The sequence below is a fragment of the Myodes glareolus genome, chromosome 10 (genome assembly GCF_982192425.1).
Source record: "Myodes glareolus chromosome 10, mMyoGla1.1, whole genome shotgun sequence".
Classification (NCBI taxonomy): Eukaryota; Metazoa; Chordata; class Mammalia; order Rodentia; family Cricetidae; genus Myodes; species Myodes glareolus.
This window is the reverse complement of record NC_142035.1, coordinates 40,577,412-40,597,292: the sequence shown is the minus strand read 5'-3', so window position 1 is coordinate 40,597,292 and position 19,881 is coordinate 40,577,412. Positions and strand designations below refer to the sequence as shown.

Genomic DNA, 19,881 nt, shown 5'->3' with positions numbered 1-19,881 from the left:
TAAGTCTAGAATATCTGGCAAACCATTCAGTGAAATAGGAAATTTGAAAGACTGTCCAGACTAGTATTGGCAAAGTCCTTCAGTTGCTTTCCTGTGACCTGCAGAATATCTGGCAGACTCTTCTATGAAGCAGGAATCTGAAAACAGTTTCCTGCCTTGTCTTAGTAAAATTCAACAGTATTCCTCCTTGTGTACTGATTGTCCAGTTTTACAGCATACTTTCAGCAGTCAAGGTGAGAACAGTTTCTTGCACAAATGGTTAGTCTTGCTATATTGAAAGCAAACCCATACAGAGTTTATTCAAAGCCCATTATCATTTTATAAAGTAAATTAGTGATGACAGAAACAGATGTGTCTTATTGTCATGAAAATCCTTAGGTTATTAAACACCTTAAATGTCATATTCTGTAGGTCTTTGAAGTGTTTGAAAAAAATCATCTATCTGTCTAAAATATACCTGTTTAGCATTGAAAGCATAACTAATGTGACTACAAGCTTGATTACATAAATTAATTCTAACCTCATTTCTTAATTATACATTGCATTTTAACTGGGTTGCATAAGCACAAAATCCCAACCAAGAGTAGAAATGTATATGCAGTATAAGAAAACTAACTTTAGATTTGTATCAATATACCAAAATCCATGTAAGTGCAAAATATCCGAGATTAATAGTTGTCTTTTTATTCTATATCCTTATATTCTCCAAAATGATAATAAACTTTCATAATCCATCAAAATACCAACAACCTCTCACCCTATTTCTTGGGAATGTGTGCATCATCTTCTCTAGACTGCTTCCTGTTGTTTGTGAGCAAGGACATCTTTAGGAGTTGCTGTGGAAACTGAGATAATCGTCATATTTTGGGAAAACTTGCTGTAACATTTTGTTGATATAGATCAAGCAAGATTAAGAAGGTTTCTCCCTGACCAAACCTGATTCATATTAATCTGGAATAAAACCACAGTCTCTTGTTTCTCATGGAAATGAAAGCAAAACATCTTCTCCAAAGAAATGTATCTTTTGAGATCCATTTGAAAATTAAATCATTCTTAAGACATCTAGGCTGGTTTATTTCAGCAGTCCCTCTTTTAAGCCTGTGTCTCTTAGCAGCTGTCCTTTGCTTATCAGCATTCAAAAAATTCAAAACCAACACAATAGTATAGGATCCAGACTCGCTGTGTATTTTCCATCATTTTGTGTCTCTTTTATATTACTTTTTCTCTCTCTTTAAAGACTTTACTATTTTTAAATTAGTTTTTTTTCTGTGACTGCCTGTAGTGTTTTCTTAAGACCACGCACATTTTTAAACACACTGTAACTTGTTTATAAATTTTTTTTCCAAATATGTCTTTATTCTGTAACTATCCTTTTCTGACCTCATGAGCCTTTAAACTGCTAAGCTATGTGGCTACAGTTTTGGCAGCTGGTGACCTGTCCATTGGTGTGAGTGCTGAGTTAAAGATTCCCACTATTATTGTGTGGGGTTCCATGTGTGATTTAAGCTTTAGTAACTATTCTTTTACAAATGTGAGTGTTCTTACATTTGTGGCACAGACGTTCAGAATCGAGGCATCATCTTGTTAAACATTTTCCTTTGATGAATATGAAATGCCATCTCCATCTCTTTTAATTAATTTTGGTGGGAAGTCTATTTTTTAAATATTATGGCACCTACCTACCCCAGTTTGCTTTTTAGGTCCATTTGATTGGAAAACCTTTTCCTAACACTTCACTCTGATGTAATTTGAGGTAATATCTACCTCAGATGTTGAGGAGTATTTCTCCTATACAACAGAATGATGGATCCTGTTTTCATATCTAATCCATTAGCCTGTGTCTTTCTATTGGAAAATTGAGTCCATTGATATTGAGGTATATTAATAACTAATGATTGCTAATTCCTATTATTTTCTTATTGGTGGTGGTAGTGTGTGTTGGCTTTTCTGGTGTGAGAATTTTCTGGCAATTACCTATTGCCTGAGTTTTTGTGGGTGTAGTTAACTTCCTAGAGTTTGTTCCTTGATTTCTCTTTCCTGTCAGTTCTTCTGGCCTAAATGACCAAGGACTCTGGTGACTAGCATATCTTCATGTCAAGTAGGGTGTCACCTGTGGGGTTTGGCAGCTAGGGGTCCCTAAATCTGATCTGGCCACTGGTAAAGATGAAATCTTCTGAAGTTGTATACCAGGGTATGAAGCCTAGGAAAAGGGGTGCAGATTTATGTCCCTAGACCTGATCTGCCCTCTGGGTTCTCCAGGACAAGCCTGACTTCTAGTACAGTTTCCAATGCTGGGATCTCCAGATCGGGCCTGTGCTCCAAAAAAGCTGAAGTCTTCTTCTAAAGTTGTAGACCAGTGTTCCCTAGACTATGCCTGGTCTCTGGTAAAACAGAAGTCTTCTTCCAAAGTTGAAGATCAGGATATGGAGCTAGGTGTGAGAGGTTGAGGAGCAGAGGGTATGCAGTTTGTGATTGTTGAGAAGGCTTCAAAGCAGTTTTGTGGACAGTGGGCAGTGTCTTACCTAAGAATCATAGGACCAGTTGGTCTCCCGAAAGACTGCTGGGGCTGTGGATCATATTATGGAGCCCAAAGGAGGGGTTGCAGTCTGGGATTATTGACAGATTTGAAGAAGTGTTAGCAGTTGGTGGGCAGTGTCTTATGTGAGGTTCCTTGATCCTGCCTGGCCTCTGGTAAAGCCAAAGACTTCTTTTAAAGTAGTAGCCTGGGTTATGGGGCCCAGAAGCAGGGTGCAGTTTGGGATTGTTGAGCAGGCTTTAAGGAATGTTAGTAGATAGTTACATTTTCATTATTTTATGTTTTTATTTTACCCACAATTAATTCATTGATGGATTAAGAAATACAATTTTAATGAGATAGTAAGTTACAATTATAGATTTAGTTTGCTGAACATCCAGGGGAGCATAACTTTAAAAACTTTAAATATGTAAAAAAAAAAAGAAAGAGAGAGCCTCTTAGGTAGTGAAAAGTTTCTGTACCCAGATGCTAAGTCTCTCCAATGCAGTAATTTAATTCAAACTGAATTAAAAGTTAAAATTCCAGATTTATTGGTAAGATGCTCCCAGGAGATTCTTGGGTCCCAGAGAGAAGATGGGGAGAAGAGACCAAAAAATTCTCATGACTGGTCTTGAGAGGATAGTTTAAATATCCTATAGGTGTGGTCTTGAGCATCTCTGGGGAAGAAGCCACCAAAGGTGGGCTTTCTGAGATGGGGCAGTTGGAGAGAGAGAGGTGATGGGGGGGAGGACTAATGTGGAGCTTCCACCTGAACAAGTACTCTTCAAACAGATTAATATCAGATAATTCTTCACTTTTATAAAATTCTTATATTACATCATTTGATCATGAAGTCAGACCAATATTTATAAAGAACTCCCCAATTCAGGTAGACTCCAGCCTGGTATAGAAGGTCCTTCTGCCTTTGGGTTGCTTTCATTTGTTAATAAAGAAACTGCTTTGGGCCCTTGATAGGGCGGAACTGAGGTAGGTGAAGAAGACAGAACTTAATTCTGGGAGGAAGAAAGCAGAGTCAGAGAGATGACATGGATCTGTCAGAGACACACGCTGGAAATTTTACCCGGTAAGCCACTGCCACACAGAAAATAAAAATCGCTTAAATTAGGATGTTAAAATTAGCCAATAAAACTTGAGCTAATGGACCAAGCAGTGGTTTAATTAATGCAGTTTCTCTGTTTTATTTTGGGGCTAAGCTAGCCAGGCGGCCAGGACAAACAAGCAGCCCCTCCTTGCAACACTGGCCATTTATTCTTCTGTACCCATCCGCTTTGTAGTGGTTTTGTTTGTTTGGACTTCTTCAACTTTACCCATCCCCTTTGTAGTGGTTTTGTTTGTTTGGACTTTTAAAAGCAATTTCTTTCCTGAGTAAGTAAGCAACTGCAGAGAATGCCAGCAAAGAGCAGGTCCATACAGATAGGACAGATACAGTCTGATACTGTGAAGTGGAAACTAAACTTGATATTGGCAGAAAAGTTAAGCTGGGTCATTCAAAGACTTCTAATGTCTCCTTAGTTGGTGACATTAGTGCCATCAGTGCCAGGCTCTATGAATACTAAGACATCTGCTGTTGTCTACACAAGAAGCTGGGAAATTCACGTGACTGGGACACTCATGAGACAATATATTTAATGCTTTGGACTAAAAACCAAAACCTTTATAGATTCCATAATATAGATTCCTCCAAAGCCTTTATAGATTCCATAAAAGATGTGGCACAATCCCTATTCTGATCTGGTCCTGTTTGCAATGATGCCCAGCTGCTTATTTGAGATATTTACCCCAACCGTTTGTGGAACTGTAACTGTTCATCATGGAAGATCTTGTCATCCTTATCCAAATCATATAGTCTGAAAGCAAGGTGCAGTATATTGCTTCAGCTCTTGAGTGGCTAGTTTTCATACACATCTTTGCTCTTTCATTATCTTCAATGGGTCACAAATGAGCCAAAGTTCTCAAGAATCATTGTAATTTACTTTGTCCTCCCTCTCTAAAGAGGAGACATTAACGATCCTGTCGTCCAGTGGACTGATGGCAAGTTCTGGAATCCTCTGGAAATCGTCTTACCTTAGAGTCCCATTCTCCCCTTTGTCCAGGCTGGTGAACCAGCTGTATAGGTGGATGATCTGACTGTGGGAAAAGCCAGTCTCCTTCTTGACCTTAAGCTCGCTGTCCTGCAAAGGAGGCTTGAGACACCATAATCATGCCATGCGTTCCTTCCAGAGCAACAGTGCCAAAACAACAGGAGGAAAAGGGACGGAGAAGAGGTTTTTGTATTTTAAATTCTATCTTTTGTGTTTTGTAAATTCAGTAGCTGTTCTTATTTACCTCCGCATAATAAATAGCCTCAGAAAAGTTGTCTTTTGGATAACTCTCCCTCTCTCATAATATCTTTCTTTTGTGGATTACTCATGGTGTTGTTGTTGTTGTTGTTGTTGGTGGTGGTGGTGGTGATAAACACATACACTCAGAGAGTGGAAGGGTTGTACATATAAATTTGGATTAAAACTGCCCTCCTTCTACTGTGCATGCAGGCATGATTTGTGTGTGTGTGTGTGTGTGTGTGTGTGTGTGTGTGTGTGTGTGTGTGTGTGTGTTTGAGACCAGTCTGACTTAGAATGTTCTTTTTATTGTCATTATCAGAGTTTCTGGTTATGTTTCCTTTACCTTGGCATATAACTGCATTTGTTGTTAGGGGCAGGGAGCTTTACATATGATGGGTACTCATGTCTGGTACTCATTTCCATACACCTTATTTGCTATATCACAGTGCCAGACAAGGCTTAGGAAGTAGTCAAACTTAGTTGCACCTTATAGAAGACAGATCTTCATGGTGGTTTTTATATTTGTAGATACTGTGTGTAAATAATTATTTTATTCAGAGTTATTCTTTTTTTCTAATTTTAGCTTTTGCTCCAGCTCGTTATTTTTGCTGCCTGTCAATGCTTCTTTCATACGCATGTGCTTTGGGACTCTATTGCCTTTCAGTTTCACTGGAGATATAATTTTATATTATTAATGTAGTTGCTGATAGAATTTTCATGTTGGTTTCAGAAAGGAGAGGACAACAGAATCATCATAAACTTTAACAAAAATTTGGCATGATTAAGTTCTTTCAGCCATTCTCTAAGTCTTTGAACTAGAACTTGGAATTCAGTTGTACCATAAGCTACCCAGTGTAACTTACAATAACATTAATAAATTATGGCTTAGGTATTCCCTAAACTTTTATATCTTTTCATCTTTCTGTAGTTCTGACAATTTGTATGGATAAATTAACTTGGATATTTAGTTAGAATAGACACAATGCTATGAAAATCACCAAATTTAACAGAGTTGGTAACTTCTGATCACTTGCATGTAAAAGTGTCATGCTAGAAATTTCTAAGAATGTTCAGAATTACTGTAGTTTACACCTCAGTTAATTTGAATGGCAAAGATATCACCCAATGTCAAGAACACTACCTAACACCCATCTTGGGTATCTGGAAATTTCTCAATCTCAAGGTATGTATTATTTGGAGAGAAAATGGTTTCACTGTGCTAAAATTAAACTAAACAAATTTTAGCTTACTTTTAAGTAACTGTGAGTTTTTTTAAAATTAATCAAGTATTGAAAACATGACTATATTGAATTTGTAAACTCATCACATTTTACAGTAAATTTCAGAGCTCTAAGTTTTATCTTTCAAGGTTCATACAGACAACTGAAAGTAGAGCATGAAACTTAGTTTTCAACATGAAATTGAAGCTGCCATTCATCATGGCTCACAAGCACAGGAGAGCTCAACACAAAAGCCACCTTGCATTATTCTCCATTCTATTTTCTCTCCTTACATTGGAAAAGATACCCCTTTGTCCAGAAAAATGGAGTTAAGAATACAGGGGTAAATTAAATCAATGAAGCAATTAAAGCACCCATATATTAGAGGCTTTATCTAAACTCTGATTTGGCTCCCACCGAACCAATTGTACCTTTTATTTATTAAATAAAATTCTGAACTAATATACTCAAGGATATTTTTCCCTATATTTGGGTTGTGTTGGATTTATGAGTGGAAACATCAGGATAAGTAGATTTATTAGGAAAGGTAATCCATTGTCTGATCAAACAAGAAGCAAGGTCAAACTTTGTAGGATATATATATATATATCATATATATGCATTTATATACTTAAACTATATACATATACTTTTCATTTTTTTTCATGATGATTTATTGGTAAGTTATTTATTGAACTGTCAATCAGGTAGTTGACATCGCCACCTGATCATAACTGCCCTGGGAGACAGTATTTCTTGAAATTTCATGTATGCACATTTAAAGTTTGTAGAATACTGACTCTGATGTGGGAGGTCTGGAGTGGACTTGAGGATTTAAATTCACAAATAGATTTTGAGATGACATTGGTGAGACACTCAGGGCACATGAGAAAGATTTCAGAGCTATTAGAACCAGTACAGCTACGACCACTGAAATTCATATTGCTATCAGCTGTTAAAAATGTGGCTGGTGGGAAATAAATATTTAATTTGTATTTTTAATTTAAATTTAAAATTACTATTTCATGCATATGTTGGAAACCTTTGTTACTTCTTTATTAAATACAAAATAATGGGTTTTATTCTGACATCCATATATATGTATTATTTTGTTTGGCTTATATTTAAATCTTTATTACTCTTATTTGTCCCAACTTGACCTCTCTTCTTATTGATTTTCCTTATTTTGCTTTTATATCATATGTGTATATGTGTTAAAAACTTGTATGATAAACTAGCATGGTATTTGTCTTTTATTTCTCCTGATTACTCTCTCTTATCCCTTCTCTTTTTAGAGAGCCCTTTCCCTTCACATAGAGTACCTTTACTACTTTTTTTGTTGATGATATATGTGACATATATGATATATACATATATATATATATACATATGCATGACATACACACAAACACAGTTTTAAATTTATATTCCACATGTGATAAAGATGCAATGTTTTTCTTTTCTGGTCTGGCTATTTTATTCAATATGATAGCCATCATTTCCATCTGAATCTATCTTTATTTGAACACACATTCTAGACTGCATAAATATAGATCAAGTTTCCAAAAAACCTTAGTTCCTGGGGTTTAAACTCTCTATAATAGCATTTGACAGTATTATATGTAGAAACCCATAAAGACTTCATCAAAGCAATTATAAACAATAAATAAACCCAGTAAAGCTGCAGATGTGGATTCAGCACTTAAAAATCAATAGTATTTTTGCGCACTAACAGTGAGCATGGTAAAGAAATGAATAAAACAATCCCACTTTGCAACTTCATACAAAGACTTAGAAATAAGTTTAAGCAAGGAATGGGAGACATGAGCAGTGAAAAATGTTAAACAATGATGAAAGAATGTTCAAATGTTAAACAATTGAAGAAGATCCAAATACATCAAAGCTGCCCTGTGTTTAAGAACTGAAACAAGGATACAGACAAAAATTTCCACTTAACATTCATTACAATCCCAATCAAATTATACTGGCATATTAAAATTTTTTGTTACATTTATTCACTTAGTATATATAAGTGAGGGTGTAGGTATAAGTGCATGCATACATGTACATGCAATAGCATGATTGTACGCTACACTATGTACTTGGAGGATATATGTACATAGATGTTTAAGATCTGCCCAGTCCCACAGCCATTCAATCCCAAAGAAACCCACAGATGCTTATAGTAATTATAAACTGTGTAGCCTATTAGCCCAGGCTTATTAGTAACTGGCTCTTACATCTTAAATTAACCCATATTTTCTTTCTATGTTTAGCCACATGGCTTAGTACCTTTTCTCAGTGAAGCATTCTCATCTTGCTCCCTCTGTGTATGACTGGTAAACAAAGGAAATTAGATTTAAGGTTCTTGTTTTGAAATGGAAAAAGGGAGAATATAGATATGATGAAATAAAAAGGTAGATTATTGAATCAACTTTTAGAAAGCAACTACCTCTTATAAATGTTTTACATTTAATTGAACTTTTATATATTATATACAAATTTTGTATATTGATACAAATTTGAGATTATTTTGTTAAAACATACTGTATGTTTGTTTCTAATCTTGTTCAAGGTACTATATCTACACAGGTCAATGTAATGTAATGCAATCATTATCAATGTAATGCAAGTTTGTAGTCTTTGAAAGTTATTAGTATCAACTGTTTAGGATAATAAGGAAATGCAAGTTAGTAGTTAGTCACCTATTACAATTAAACTTGTAATCACATTAGGTATGTTTCCAAGGTCTAACAAGGTGACATGTCTATGTAAAATAGATAAAATATAAATAAATAAGATAAAATATAAAATAGATAAAATAAATAAAATATCTAAAATAGACAGGTCACCTTCAAACACTTCAGAGATTTATAGAATACAGCATTTAAGATGTTTTAATGACAGACTCTTTTTTATGAAAATGAGGCATGTTTGCTCCTAGCAGCACCATTCTACTTCAGAGAAGATAATGGGTACTGAAGAAACTCCACATGAAGTTCACTTTCTTTGTGGAATAAAAGAAAATGCTCTTGCCTTGTCTGCTGACAGTATGCTGTCCTAATTGGACAAGCAGGACACAAAAGAAAGTGACTGCCAAACACTGTCAAGACAAGGAGAAATAGCCTTAAGAGTATCCTGCTTCACAGAAATGTCTGTTGAATATGCTAGGATTGTAGGCCAAAGATAGGTGCTCCAATGTTGCAGAGGAATTTTGGGTGACTGACTCTCTACCTTTTCTCTTCCCAGAATTCTCTTAATCTGGTCACCCCACCTCAACTTTCTGTCTGGCTACTGGTCAATCGTGTTTTATTAGACTAATATGAGTGACAAATCTTTACAGTATACAAGAGACTAATCCCATAACAGACAGAGGATAGTTTATTTGTGAATATCAATTATTTTCTTGTACTACATGGGACTGAGGGATTAAAATGAGATTATCAGATTTGATGGTATTTTATCTGCTGAGCCAACTTGTCAATGTGTGTATGCATGTATGTATGTATGTATGTGTGTGCATGTGTGTGTATGTATATATATATATACTTAACATATGCCTACATATGTATTATATATATTATATTATAAATAGAAATTATTACCAAAATATTTGTGGAACAAACAAGCAAAGTCACTGATCTTGATAAAAAAGAACAAAACTGGAGATATTGTATGCCCTTCGTTCAGGACATATTGCAAAGCCATAATAATCTAAACAGCATGGTATTGCATGAAATCAAAACCATATTAGCCCATAGAAGAAAACCCAACATAAATATATATTTTCATTCAATAGGTTTTTGAATAAAGATGCTAAGAGCAATTGCAAAGCAATGGTCAGCTTGCTTAATAAATAGTTTGAGGACAACATGAATGTACATGCTTGAGAATTAGATTAGACATTTTCCTTACATATAAAAATAAGCCCTAAGGGAATATTAGACTTAAAAGATAGAATTAATACTGTAAAAAACTTTTGAAAAATTTAGAGATTTTTGAATTTTTGAAAAATAACTGTTACTACTCAGCAGTTATTTTTTAGGGAATACAATGAACCAAAAATGTATCCTAACAAAGTAAGAAGACTACTGCTCAATGAGTAGAGAGACAGTCTGTGGAATGAACAAAAATATTTGGAAACCATACATAATCTGATAAGAGTCTAATGATATTCAAAAACATACAGAACCCAAACCACATAAAGAAAACAATAGAGGAGACATGGAAACACATACCTGTACTTTAACAGTATGAGCTGAAGTATGAGAACATCAGGTTCCAAAGTCTAGGCGAGTGAGACTTTGCTACAAAAAACTGCAAATATAGAAATAAAACAGAACAAAGTCAAAAATAGTATGAAAACAAGCTAGATAACAGATGAAATATTTTCTAAAAAGACATACAGTACAAAAATTTGCTCAATAAGAAATAACTTTGTTATTGTACCTTACTTGTTGATATAATACATAATTCAAAAGTGGAACTATAAAAAGAAAAAAATCTCATTTAAAATAATATGAAACAATTAGGAATAAACTTAATAAAGTAAATGTAATATATTTTCATGCATAACCTCAAAATATCGATGTTGGAAAGATATGTTCAAATGTTGGAAAACTTAGCTCTTGTTAAGGTAGCAAGGCTACCCAAATTTATGTACAGATTCAAAGTAAGCTCTGTAAAAATCCCTGAAATCATTCAGTTGATCACAAGATTTACATTAAAATGGAAATCTTTTGGAATAGCAAAACAATGATTTCAAATAAGGATATTAAGAAAAACTAACATTTATGAATATCAACAAAAGCCAAGTAATAGTAGTATAAGGATATCCATAGATCAGTAAAACTGAACCGAATCCAAACACAAACTTTAATCGTTACAAGAAGTGATTGCAGAGGAAAATGATAAAAGGGAAGTCGTTCAATCAAGTGAAGCTAGCACATCACACAAGATAATCACTGAGGACCCCAACTCACACCATAATTAGAAGATAAACTACAGTGGCCATATAATTCATCAAAAATTTCAGAACTCTTAAAGAAAAACAAAAGCAAATATTGATCAGATTAAGACATAATTTCTCAAATATGACATCAAAAGCACACGAGAAAGAGAAATTTGATATCATCAAAATTTAAAATTTTCTTACTACAAACTACACTGTGAGTTTGTCAATTGGCAATGCCAATTGACAGTCTAGAAGAAAAGACTTGCCAATTATACATTTTATGAAAGGCATGTACATACAATGTATAAATATATTGTAGATTTTTTTTCATGAAAATTTAAACTATTCGGCTTAAAAAGTGGGCAAAGAATTTGTGTAGATATCTGTTCGAAGCAGATACACAGATGGGCAGCAATGGTTGCACAAACCCTCAGTGTCATTAGTTCTGAGCAAAATGCAAATCAAACTTCATGAGCTGCCAGTGTGCAGCAGCTAGACTAGCTGTAATTAGCAAGATGGTGGTGTGATACAGAGAAATTAGAATGCTCATCAAACTTTGATGAGAGTAGAAATAGTGTGAAATAATTATGTAGTCTCTGAAAATATTAATCATACAGTTACTGTATAACATCACATATTAATTACGTTTCTCTTGGTGTGTTATAATACCCTGACACAACCCTCCCAGGGGAAAAAGGGACTTGTTTTGTCTTACATATCCTGAGAGAATAAGGTTTTTGTGGTCAAGATGGCATAACAGTAGGACCATGAGGCAAAGTTGGTGGACAGAAGGCCTAACCACAGTTCATTTGCATACCAGAAATAGAATAGGAGAAGGAGAGGGGAAAGGTTATAAATCTCATGGAATATGTCCTCCAGCAAGGTTCTTCCTTGTCATCATCTCGTAACCTTCCCAAATAGCATCACCAACTGGAGACAAAATATTCAAATGCATGAGCCCATTGGGGAGTACTTCTTATTCAGCAGACTTATTCAAATCACAACACTGAGCAAATGTGTGTGTGTGTGTGTGTGTGTGTGTGTGTGTGTGTGTGTGTATGAATATTGTGTGAGTATAGAGGTCAGTAGTTGACAATCAAGGGTCTTCCTTCATTACCCTCCACTTTTTTGAGGCAGACTTTTTCCCTGAACCTGGAAGTAATCCATGGTGTTAGACTGCTTGGCCAGTGAGCTCTAGGGGATATAGGGAATTGTCAGTCTTTACCTGCTCAACACTGGGGTTTCAGACACGTGTCACCATTCCTGGAGTTTATGTGCATATCCAGGATCTGAACTCAGTATCTTATGCTTGAATGGCAAACACTTTGATGACTAAGCCAAGTTTATTGTACCAATTCCGTTCTTAGAAATGAAATAAAAGTGTATGTACATACCCATATTTATAAACAAATATTCACAGTAGATTTAATACTATTTCAAAATAGAAACAAAGTTTTCGTTATTGAGTGAATGCACAATCAAGTAATTAGAGCTATACTCTGAGATGTTTAGCCCTGAAGAGGAAGTAGAGAGTGATAGATGTTATATAAAAATAAGAAAATTGTTCAAGACCACATACTTTATGATTTTATTTATGTAAAATGCCCAAAATATGTAAATCTGTAGAGATGGAAAGTAAGTATTTCACAGATCTGTGCATGGGGTGAATGATGGGGAATGGCTTTTCATGAATATAAGTTTTCTTTTGTGGTTATGAGAATGCTCTAAATATAGACTGCTTAATTCTGCAGAGAAAAGCACAGAAGTATATATTTTCCTGAGCAAATAAAAAGATGTGTAAGCTATATATATATATATATATATATATATATTTTAAGTTTATTAAATTATGAAAGTTTTCATTTCCGCCCCTCCTCCCAACACCCTCCCACTCCCCCCTCCCCCTCCTCCTCCCTCTTTATCCCTAAGAGCAGTCAGGGCTTCCAGCCCTGTGGGAAGTTCAAGTTCCTCCCCACTCCTTCCAGGTCCCTGAAGGTGAGTATCCGAACAGACTGGATCCCAAAAATCCAGCCTATGCAGAGGAAACAAGTCCCAGTGTCATTGTCAGTGGCTTTTCAGAAAGGCTCCGGACCAGCCACATTCAGAGATCCGGCCATATTCAGAAAATCTGGTTGGATCACATACTCGTTCAGTCCCAGTCCAACTGGCCTTGGTGAACTCTCATTAGATCAGTCCCCTTGTATCAGTGGGTGATCGCGCCCCTCGCGGTCCTGAGTTTTTTTCATGTTCTTCCTTTTTCTGCCCCTCATTTGGACCATGGGGGGCTCAGTCCGGTGCTCCAATGTGGGTCTCCATCTGTATCGCCATCCATCATCAGATGAAGGATCTATGGTGATAAGCAAAATCTTCATAAGCTATATATTTTTAAAATGACATTCTCATTTGTATACATACTTAGTGAATTATACAAATGACTTTTGAAGTTGTAGTCTTTCTTAGTACATTTAAAAAACCATTACATTTGAGAGAAGAAATGAAAGGGGATTACTGGGAAAAATACCCTGGGTCTGAAAATACATCTCATAGGAGCATATGTCAGTTTCCCAAAATGAAATAACTTGCGAAGTAAATGGGATTTCTTGCATTCTTGTATCCACAGGCCAGATCATCTCTCCTCTTCCATTATGTGAAGTTTCACCTGGGAGCTAACTTTAATGCCCAGATAAAAGAAGATTTCTACTGGAACCTGGAGGGAATTCTTTTCTTTAAAGGACTTTTGGAGCCTAACCTGGAAGCCTTGTCCCAAGGATTAGGAGATGGAACATCACAGAACTGTTCGTCTTGAACTGTGGTTACTCCACACCCACATGGTAGACTTAGAACAAGCTCAGGTTTCCTCCCCTGGCACCAGTTGTGTGAAGAGAAAATCAGACAGGAGTGTCCCACAAAAGCTTTTCTCCTGGCCTCTATGAGGGCTGAAGCCTGTCTGCACAGGTTTCCCTGTGGCTGGCCCACCTGTGGGTCTAGCTGGACCCTCAGTGAAGGGGAAAAGAGAGGGACTGATCCAGTTTCCCAGCTTTGAAGTGAAGAATGGGCCAGAATGAAGAAGCTCCTGATCAAAGGCTCTACCCAACGATAAGGAAGGCAGCACTAACTCTCCAGGGAGCATCCCAGACATCTGAGGCCAGCTGGAGAGGGGGCTCCCAGCTCTCTGAATGGGCGCTTTTGTTCCTACACCCTTTGACAGTAAGGACTTTTTGAAACAACTGCACCTAGCAATTTCTAACTCCATTGGTTTATTGTGATGGGTTTCAATCTTTGATATGCATCAGAATCACCTGGGGAGTGGGAACCTCTGGAAAAAGAGGCTTGGTTCTGCCCCTCAAAGACTGACATTCCTTATGAATGTATTTCTGTCAGTTCCTCACAGGTGATATAAATGCTAAAGTTTAAAAGCCTTATGCAAAAATCACCAGTAATCTGGAGGGGAAAACTGCATTTCAAAAAATAGATTAGGGTTGACTATGTGGGGTACTTGTCTAGCATGTGCAAGGCCCTGGTTTGTTCCCCAAAATTCAAAATTCAAAAAACACACACACCATATAAATTTACATTGTTATTATTATATAATTTCACATATTACTCAAACACTCTTCAAGAGACTTTAGGTTTAGTCAATGTAGTCTACCACGTATCTCTGCACAAAACCCTTTGTTAACATTCCAGACACTGGGCTGTGGGTGGAGATGGCTAGCACAATTTTGTCTCCAAGAGCTCAGCATCTTGCTGGGGAGACAGACATGTAAACAAAATAAATGAAGTATTAGAAGAAGAATTCGAAAGGCTGTTCCAGCCCAGGAAGAGAATGACTAACTCCGCCTGAAGGCTGGGAGAGGGCTGAGGCTTTCCCAAACACCCAAGGTTGGAGGCCAGTCTAATGCTCAGGATCAGCTTGCCTTCTGTCTGAAGAGCTGCAGGTGGCCTGGCACAGGAACGGGGAGATTCCAGTCCTAGGGGAAGGCCTGTGCAGACGTAGGTCTGAGAAGCCCGGGAGATTTGTTATGGCGGGATGCATAGGTAGTTGGCGATGGAGTTGCTGAAGATAATCTGGACAAACAGCCTCAATATGAAAGAACCTCTCAGGCTCAGGAAGGCAGCTAGGGACATTTTCAGGGAGGGGAACTTAGTGCAAGAGCTCAGTTGAAATTCTAGGTGTAAAATCATTGCTCAAATGCAGGAAGCATGAATATAAATGATATCAGGGTAAGTTAGCAGACACTATAAAAAAGCTCTGGTATTTATTTTCAGTTTGGTTTTGCAAGAGTCAATGAATACTAATAACATCATTAGTATTTACAAGGTATTTCATAGTCTAAAAACGATTCACAACGTTGTCATACAATAGCAATATAAAGCACATTGTCATGTGCTTTCTATAGCCCTCGGGGCACCACATCTGTTTCTGACTCAATTTTCTAGAAGACATTTCTTAAGGAGGCTGAAGAACTTTCAGAATCACACACACCATGAGGTAGCCGACCAAGACTTCATCACACATTCTCTGAGTGTGAACTTTTTTACTCTAAGGGTGGTTTTGCTGAGGGAGATAACGGCAATAAAGATACATATAAACCAGAAGACGCCAAGTTGTTTACAAAGGCATGCAGCAGCCTAGAAAAAAAGTGCAAAAGAAAGAAATATGATTCTGTATCTATACAAATAGGCATGTGTAGGCTGGGGCTACAATCAGTAAGTGAAAACTAGTACTACAACAGAAAAGGAGAGTCAAAGTCCAAGGATTGACTCTTCTAAGGCTTGCTTCCTTCTGGCTTCACAGTCTGATGCTTTGGGGGCAGCATTCTTGGGTGTCTCTCCTCCCCTTGGTAACTTGAGGTCCAGGTAGTGTCATTTGGGGCCACACCTTTTTATGGCTGTGATGTTGTTCTGGCATCAGGCAGCTAAGAGATACAGCCTTACATTGTTGTCTCACTCTCTCTCCCAGCTCAACCATGTGATTGGTTCTGACCAGTGAGACATTAGTAAATGAGCTAGTGATATTAGCTGGGTTGGGAAGAATATAATACTCTTAGCCTTGCTGATCTTTAGACTTATGTCTTCTGAGAATCATGTATTACCCAATCAAAATTGCCCCTTTTACCCATGCTTACTGTAAACTGTGGGGAGAATAAATGTGACCTTCACTAACTGAGGGAAGAAAATATCTTAATTAAAGGAGCCATTTTAGGGTTGGCAAGAGACTTGGCTCTAGAGGGGTTCCCAGGTGTTCAAGGGGATGTCCCCAGCTAGGTCCTTGGGCAGCAGAGGAGGGAGTGCCTGAACTGGCCTTGTCCCATAGCCATACTGATGAATATCTTGAATATCACCATAGAACCTTCATCCAGCGATAGATGGAGATAGAGAGAGGAGAAGGTGAGCAATTTTCTATATTGAATGTTACAATGCATATGTAAACAAAGTGCTTTGGAATATGCACTTTTTAAAATATAAATGCATGTTGTTTTTCATATTTTAACTAACTCGCAAATGATAATCAGGTCTAGGCCATCTATCTTGGAATCAGTATTCAAATATTCAGAAGTGGCCGATACAATCTGGCAAAGACTGATGAAAATTAAAATCACTGTTTTTTGTTTGTTTGTTTGTTTTTGTTTGTTTGCTTTTCAAGAGCGGGTGTCTCTGTGTAGAAGTCCTAGCTGTCCTGAACTCGATCTGAACTAACATAAGTGCATTCTGTGTTAAGTACTTTGGGATGGATGACAGTAGCCACCAAAGGGAGCTTGAGGTAAGTGAGGTAAGAACTTGTTACACCCACAATATTGGGGATATATTGGCAGATGGTTATAAAAATCAGCTCTGAACCACACTCTACCTGATTCATGGACATTAAGTTACAAAAATACTTCATAAACCTAGAAGCATTCTATCTCTGTACTTTTGGGAGTCCTCCTAAACCTTGTCACTTGGGAATCCCATGGTGGTTTCTTTCCTCTCTAGGCATTGTTGATGTTTCTACGGGAAGCTCTTTTCCAGATCAGTGACTATTTTCAAGGTGGCTCATTTGACAACGTTGCTCAGAAACTTGCCTCCCATGTTTGACACAGCTCCAGCATTCGTGCACCAACACCCACTTCATTTTCAAACATAAACATGAAGGCTATGGTGTTAGGTTAGATTATGATGGGCTGTGAAGAAAGGTCTTTTGCAAAGGAGAGGACATTAGTTTCACAGACCTTCAGGACTTGCAGAGGTGATAGCTGTAGAGCCGATGACTCCTCTGGAGGAGAAGGGAGGTATTATTTTGAGATTTATTGTTTGGATCTCTCTCATCGCCTGCGAGAAAACAGAAAACTGTCTGGATTTCAGTTTTGCTCTCTCTAACACTCAAAGTCCTTCCCTGACCCGAGGAGATGTGGTGACTTGCTGTAGCTAAAGGAGGATTAGGACTCCCACGCTGACATTAGCAATTGATTGAAATGCGGTTTCAGGTGAGGGCAGGAAGAAATAGCACAGAACAATACAAACAAGTTCATTGTGCTAAGTCTGAGGTATAGTTCCCTGAGAACCAGGTGTGAGCTGAATAGAGAGGATATTACTGGCTCAAGGTTCCTCTGGGCGGTGTAGAAAGGTGGGCATGTGTTACACCCATCAACCTCGCTTGACTCATTCAGAACCGACATTTCTCCACTTTTCTTAAACTCCTCTGTCTCTCCCTCTCCTCCTTTCTCTCTCTCTCTCTGTGTCTCATTCTCTCCTGCTTGATATGCAGGTACAGATGTTTGCATTGCAATAGGAAAACCATACTTGAATTTGAATCACTATAAATCTCATCTCAAACAAAAATGAAGAAAGGAATGGACATATAAGGCCAAATTTGGAAGAAAGGAACAGGAGGGAGTTAAAGAAATCTGTGGGTTTGGACTGTGTCATGCAATCAAATTACACTGCTAATACATGTGTCACACAAAATCACTTGTTAGGGACCACTATACAAACCAATGCAAAAATCCAGAAAAACCAAACTACTTTGCAATGGTTAATAGATAGTAAATGCTGGACATGAGATTTACGGTCACATTCACTCATCCAGACATAATGCCTCGTCTTTTTATCATTGGTATACAGCATCATCATAGTCTGATCCGTGTTATTCATTTAATTATTGTTATCTGGCAAAAGTTAGACACCAATGTGCTAAGTATTAAGGAGTCACTGATGCCTTTCCTACATGGACTTCATTTTCTATTTCCCTTCCTTTTGGGAGTTTCCTCCCTTAGCTCTGTATCATCATTTGAGTGAGTCCGGTTTTCTCTTGTGGATTTGGAATCTTTCCACTACTACCATCTCCAGTACTAGCTCATATACAATCCATTTCACTGACAGCTAGGCTGGGACTTTCCTCCGGTACTTTTGGGAAAGAAGGGTTTTCTATTTAGAGAGCTAAGTTGGACTAATTTAAAACTGGGCTGGGCTAACCATCATTTTGAAATACAAAACAATTATGAACAGGAAATTCATGCACGAAACATAACTAAAACATGAAGACAAATGATTTCTTTTTCTCTCTTTTCTTTCTTTCTCTCTTAAATTTGTTCCACATTTTAATTTACAATAGAAAAATGATGACTGGCCATTATGCAAGGTTAAGCAAGATATAGTAGATTTCAGAGCTCATGAAGGGTACAGCCCAAGGGAAATAGGTGACAATCTAAAATGAAAGAGTGCTATGAAGATTAATAAGCATCCTGCTTATATTGTTTACAAAAGTCAATTGTAAAATCGTGCCTGAGAGGGAATCACATAATGCTTTTCTGTAAAAAAAAAAAAAAAAGACCAGACTCTAGAAAAAAATATGGCCTGGGTAACAGGAACAAAAGATGGAAGACAGGTAAATGTATCATCAAATTAATGAGGTTTAATGTATTTGTGAAAGAGAAGAGTGGTATAATAGGGAATCAAATGTATGCAAGAGCCAAGCTGTACAGGGTCCTGTGGCCTGTGGGAAGGGGATGAATCTTTATCACAAGAACTAAAAGAAGTCAGTCCAAGTTTTCAAGCATGCTTGCCTGCTTAGACTTGATTGAAAACCATACTACAGTGATTGGAATAGACCAAAAATAGTTACAGTGCAAAACCAATTAGAATGTGATTGCAATAGTCATATTGCAAGGAAGAGATAATAGTATCTTGGATTGGGAAGAGTTATCAGTAATTATAGAAAGATGTAAGATGGTTTGTGGCTTGTGGGATATTGTGAAAGAGCTTTTGGCAAACGGGAAGAAGGCAGTAAATGGAGGAAAAGGATGAATCCCATATATTTGGCCTATGCAACTTGATGGAAGATGCTCTCCTCTCATGCCACAAAAATTAGTTTGTAGGACACGACTTATGCCAGGGGCTGAAGAGTTAAACTCAAGCTTCATCTTGTTGTGTTAGAATGTTTTCTGAGATGTACAATTACAGATGTTTCATAAGCAGACAGGGTTAAGAAATTGTTTGGAGTCCTAGACAATGAGGTTGTACAAAGAAAAATAATAAAGCCACAAGACAGTAATGTGTCTAAGAGGCTAAGTGAAGTGGTTGGGACAAGTGACACGGCTGTGTGAGAAAAGCTTCGTAAGAGCCTTGAGGTGCTTCCACTGGTCAACGGCATTTAATACATGAAATGAAATGACGCTCAAACAGATATTAAAATTAAAATTTTTATAAATAAATAAATAAAATACATGCTAAAGTATTTTATTAGTTTTAATGATGGAACCAAGAGGCTTTGACATCTCAGCTCATTGTCCAACCAGATCTACAAATGTAATGAATTCCAAAGCCACAGAGTAAGAAAATATATCTGGAAAAATAAATTAAGGAAGTTGG

At 37.0% G+C, this 19,881-nt stretch overlaps 1 pseudogene; it reads right to left on the bottom strand.

Moving 5' to 3' along the window:
* Positions 1-4,190: 4,190 nt before the first annotated feature.
* Positions 4,191-17,690, bottom strand: LOC125413866 (calcineurin B homologous protein 1 pseudogene; annotated as a pseudogene).
* Between the last annotated feature and the right edge of the window lie 2,191 nt (positions 17,691-19,881).